Raw genomic sequence first — 6232 nt, 5'->3', positions numbered from 1 at the left:
CTGAATTTTCCAAGATCCTTATGGTTTGATGTTTAAAGTTTAGGTCTTTGATCCATTTGGAGTTATTTTTTGTGTAAGATGATAGGTAGGGGTCCTGTTTCAGACTTGATAGGTAGTTAAGTTTTCCAACTTTTTTCACCAGCTTTGTTCTTATCCATTGCATTTCCATATTAATTTAACAGTCAGTTTGTCAACTTCCTAAAAAAGAATAAGCTTCTGGGATGTTAGAAATAGATCATGTTAAATGCATTAGATCAGGTTGGTGACATTGTCATATTTTATATTGAATCTTTCAATTCATAGATTTTTTACTCATATTATGACCTTTATAAAAGGAAACACTAGTCTATAAAGTCTCCATTATCACTTAGGCAAGTTATCAAACCCATATTTATAGTCCCCAAATGATTCTTATATATTTTTAATTAACTTAAATTTCCACAAAAGTCTCTACTAGAGTATAAAAATTTTATTATATTACCATTAGGGTTCAAATCTGATTTTCCAATCATCTACTCTCATGAGAAGGGTCTTAATCTTCTTTTAAAATACCTTGAACATACCATTGTGTTACATGAGATTTATCTCTGTCTTTGCTTCACATTTGCCTACACCAAGCAGCTACTCATCAGTCCTTGCTGCAACATGCCAACCTGGGCCATTATCAGATTCTATTTCACCATGGTTTCAGAACATGCTTTCCACTTCTGATATGGATAGCCTGCTTCCCTGAACCAACATCACCATCTCCTGCCCCTGCTACTCAAGGACATTAACCAATTTGTGAAGATTCCAAACATGATCTTCCATGAGTAGATATTCTCAAACACTGAGTTATGAGGGTCACTCAGACAATCAATAAGAAACAAGACATAGAGAGGCCTCTTTCTTTCTTTGTGATGTTGCCTTGAAGTGATTTAAGCAGGGCTGCTTGGTTGGAGTATTGTGAGAATACTTTCCCAGTCTTAACTATTACCCTTTTTCTTCTAGTATGCACAAATGCCTCTAGAAGAGCTTGAACGATATTGGTTCTAAGAGTATCCAAAAATTAAAGTACTCTAAACCACTATTTGCCTCTGATATTTAGTTGCAAATCCAGGTCAGTATGCTTATCTAGTTTTTCTATTAGGATGTTTTCTCCCTCATGGCTCAATCTCTCAGCAGTTTGACTTTTGTCAACCTCTGCTTGCTCCCCTACCTGACTGCTTGTGTTTCCTGCCGGATCACTTCTCTATGTCTGAGGTCTGTGGGTGTGGTTAGAATTCTTTCCTTTGGCCTTAATTTATTTAGAATATGTGAGATATTGTGTGATTGTGTATGAGGTGTTTTCTATTGTGAATATGACTGACATGAATAGTAATACACATACCTCATTTTTCACTATTGCAAATAATTTCTGATTATTTGATTCTATAAACATCTACTCCAATATTATGTAGCTTGCCTTTTGGTTGTTTTTTTCCCTATACCCCCAATTTTTTTATTCTAAAATATTTAGTTGACAAAAATTGGAAATATTTAAGAGGTACATGGTGATTTGATATACATGTACATTGTATAAAGGTTACTACAATCAAACTAATTAACATATTTATCACCGCTCATGGTTTTAAGAATTTCTACAAAGCCACAGTAATCAAAATATCATGGCATTGATGAAAATATAGCTATATCAAAGGACCAACAAACAGAGAAAAGTCTTCGACAAATAGTTGGAAAAACTGAATATCCATGTGGAAAAAGTAAACATCAAACTTTACCACACAAAATTAACTCAAGCCGGGCTCAGTGGCTCAGCCTGTAATCCCGTGCCTTTGGGAAGCTGAGGTGAGTGGACTGCCTGAGCCCGTGGGTTCAAGACCCGCCTGGGCAGCGAGACCTCATCTCTACAATAAATCCCCAAATCAGCCGGGTGTGGTAGCACATGCCTGTAATTTCGGCTACTTGGAAGGCTGAAGTGGAAGGATCGCCGGAGCCCAGCAGGTCGAGGCTGTGGTGGCCGGGAGCGGCCACTGCACTCCAGTCTGGGCGACAGAGTGAGACTCCAACTCAAAAAAACAAACAAGCAAAATTAACTCAAAATGAATGCTATTCCTAATTGTAGATGGTTTCTAATTGTTTTTATTTAAAATATCATTTATATCAATGCCAATATTAGGGTTTCAAATAACCTATGTTTCTTACTACAACGTCTCACAGGAAATTTGAAATTATTTAATGTTGTGATTATACATGTGTATATGTACGTCTATATATGTAGGTGTTTAATTCTTATTCAAGTGAAAGTTGTTTTATCTTTGGAGTAAACAACAATATGTTTCCTCCTTACGTCATAATTTTTACGTTTAATACATCTATTTATCTGTTTAGGTCATTTCCTTTTTTTTTTTTGAATTGGAGTCTCACTTTGTCGCCCAGGCTGGAGTACAGTGACACACTCATGGTCCCCAGCATCAACCTTCAAGCCTCCGGTGATCTTTATGCTTCAGCCTTCAAGTAGCTGGAACTATAGGCGTGCTACCAAGCCTGGCTAATTTTTTAATTTATTGTAAAGACCAGGTCTCGCCAAATTGCCTGGGCTGGTCTAGAGCCAGAGGGCTCAGGCAATCCACTTGCCTGGGCCTCCCAAATTGCTGGGATTACAGACTGAGCCACTGAGCCCGGCCTGTTTATGTCACTTTTGTAAGAGAAGACAAACAGAAAAAATATATACTTAAATAGAATTGGTATGTATTTCCATAAATGCTTGGTGTAATTCACAGGGGAGCACACTGGACCTGAACTATTCTTGGTTGGAACATTTTAAACTACTTTTAGGTGTTCTAAAATTGATCTCTCTTTCATTGCAATCGAGGGTGCCAAAAATGTACACATTTTAAGAAAGAAACTATATCAAAATGATAGTATTCAATATGTCAATAGCAGAAGATGAATACAAGTCACATTTGAATTCTGCAATTACAAGACGTGATTAAAGTGGTTGCCATCAATGTCCAGACACTTCTGATTATGTTGAATTTAAAGTAATACATAGATAGCATCACTTAAAATATATACATTTTTGGCACCCCAGGTGTGTGTGTGTGTGTGTGTGTGTGTGTGTGTGTGTATTTAGCTTTATTTTAGTTGTAAAAAAACTCTCATTTTTATATTTGAATTTATAACAGTATTTCCAATGGGGCACTTTCCACCTGAATTTTCCTGTTTTCTTCTAAGAATATACAATATTCCTTAAAGGCGAGACAATTACATATTTGTATTTTTTCTTTAGTGTTTAACACAATGATTTATGTAGTAGTGTTAAGGAAACTAACCCTACTTCTGCTATACCTTTTAACATTGTCATTTTCTAAAATAAATTCATTTTACTTAACTCTCTCTGATTAAATGAATAATATTTTTTTAGAATTTATTGCTCAGTTGTTCAGTAACTGTGTTTTGTTACAAAACTAGGCCATGAGTTTCACCAATAGGAATAATTGGTCAGCAACTATTTCCTGTCAAACAGAGAAGCACAACAGCAGTACATTGATAATATTGGTGGCAGACAATTAAATTGTCCAATTTGTGTCCATTTAGGATCCTGCCAATCTCTAATATCATCTGACAGCACTTTTAGTTGGATCACTTGCTGACTGAGAGTGCTTGGAGAAAAATAAAAACTGACAAAACATCATTTTAGTTTAATAGAGGTATTGTATGTATGAGAGATGAAAATAGAGAGGTAGAAGAAAATATGATAGAGAAATAATCCATTCAGTAGTAAATTTTACATTAAAAAAAATATAATCCTTGTATTTCTGATTTTTACTCTAGAAAAGATATAAAAACAGAATAGAACTAGCCTTTAATTTTTGTTATTGACCTATTTCTTTTACTCTTTTATTTCAAATAGTCATTGTATGATGTTCACAGGACTTAGACTGTTTCTAGAAAATGATCTAGGAATTTGCATTTTCTCTCTCTTTCGCAGCTGCCTCTGTGTCAAATTATATCTAAAGGGACAAGAAAAAGAAAAGGATAAATTATGAAGACTAGAAATAAGAGATTTTAGTGCACAATTCCTATTGACTCATATTACTAGTCTAAAAAATGAAAATTATACACACTTTGGAATATTTAATCATGTCTTATTATTGGAAGTCAATTTTCCTTCAATTTCAGTTGGGGATCTTATTAATAAATTAGGTCCCTTTAGAAGGTACATTAGTACATTGTCAAGAGTATATATTTGTAATTAATTAATACAATTTATCAATCTATCTGTCTATTATCTATCTATCTATTCATTTATTGAGTCAGGTTCTTACTCTGTCACCTAGGCTGAGTGCAGTGGCACAATCATAGCTCACTGCATGCTTGCTCTCCTGTGTGCTCCAGTGATCTTTCTATCTCAGCCTTCCAAGTTGCTGGGACTACAGGCTCACACCACTGGGACCACTAATTTTTTGATTTCTTATATAGACAAGGTCCCACTATGTTGCCTAGGCTGCTCTCCAACTCCTTGGTTCAAGCAATCCTCCCACCTTGCCCCAAAGTGCTGGGATTACAGGCATGAGCTATTGATTCCCAGCCTACTCCCCACAAACCTGAGTTTATTTATACAAATTGTGTATTTATTCTTACATGTTTAAACCAGTTACCTTCAAAGTACTCTTCCTTTGATGCAGTACACCCATTAGGCCATTTTTTGCACTGCTCAAAATTTTTGAATCCATCAATTTTGATGCCTTTTAGTGTTTCTGCCACTTTTTGTCTCACTTTTCCCACATCAGCAGAGTGTCTCTCTTTGAGACAATTTTTTCATCAGGGGAAACTAAACGAAAGTCTCTTGGGATCCAATAGGAATAGAATGGGGCATTTTTGGTGAAAAACTGCTGAACACCCAGTGAGGTGTTGGCAGGTGAAAATTACCCATCATGAAATGGGCAAGCGCACTGAAAAGATCTCCTCCTGCCCATTCTTTTTTTCACTGAATCCAAACACAGCCTCTCATAACAACACTTGCTGGTACACTGATGCTGATGGGTTCCTAGAACACTTACCTAGTGGGAGAAGCCTGCACTATAAGGGGCCCACTTTCCAATAAATAATTCCATTTTGGGGGCAGTCTCACCTCATATTATGGTAATGCTTTATATTGATAGAGGCATGTCAACTTGCTTACAGGTGTGCAGATAGTGAGTGGCAGAGCTTGGCTTTGATTCCAGCAGTCTTATCCTGAGTCTTTGCCCCTCATCAGAATATTATGCTGCCTCTCACATTGCAGAAATATTCAACCTTGTAATTGCATTGCTATTAATTTCTTTTACAGCACTTTTCTGCAGTTCTGCATGTGTTTGTGGTTTAAACTTGTGATACCTGTGTCTTAAAACATACCTTTGGAAACTTAAAAGAGAGATAAAAACCAAAAAATTTGGACTTTCAGGCATCTTGTTGTTTCTTAATCATCTATAGTAAGTGAGAGGGCTGTTGGCTGGGCATTTACTATGCAATTGATACGGTCTTAACACTTACCAAATTTAACATTTCACCTTAAAATAACACATAAAATATATTTTCCACATTGATTAGATATGTCTTCAATTATAAAATTACCTCTGAGTGAAATACCTATAAAAAATTAATACTGGATCTCAGTTGACAGTAGTTACTTAGGAAAATAATGCAACTATTCTTAGTGATTTCAAAACAACATTAAAATTATACTTTTATTCCTGGGGAAAGAAAAAAGAGATTTTCAATGACAAAAGATAAAAAGAATAAGCAAAATTTAGAAAAATGACTCCTGAAAAATAAGTTTACTAATGTTCTATGACAGAAGAAAAATTAGCGCATAACACAAAATTGAAACAATACAGAGAATACTTATCCCTCAAGAAATGACACCAAGAGGATATATATTTTTAAGCTTTCTGTAATGGATAAAATTGCTTTTTATTTTCATAAAATATAATTTAAAAATAGTTAAGTAATGGCATAAAAAGATAAATAATATTACTTGGAGAAATATCCACAAACAGCTTGCATTTTATAATTTCTTTATTCATAGCTTCCATATTTCTTTTATATGCAAGATAATGGGTGTAAAGTATCTGCTCCCTAGTTGGAACTCAACTGAGTTAGTTTTTACAGTTGTTTTATCATTCTCAGAATCCTCTACTATTTTTATTTAAAATAATGAGGTTATTTTTTTAACCATGGTTTATTTTGCCTGCAAGTCAGTTCGTTC

This window comes from Carlito syrichta, unplaced genomic scaffold (assembly GCF_000164805.1).
Source record: "Carlito syrichta isolate Samal-C Ts95f unplaced genomic scaffold, Tarsius_syrichta-2.0.1 Scaffold309652, whole genome shotgun sequence".
In the NCBI taxonomy this organism is placed as follows: domain Eukaryota; kingdom Metazoa; phylum Chordata; class Mammalia; order Primates; family Tarsiidae; genus Carlito; species Carlito syrichta.
This window is presented reverse-complemented; position numbering follows the sequence as displayed.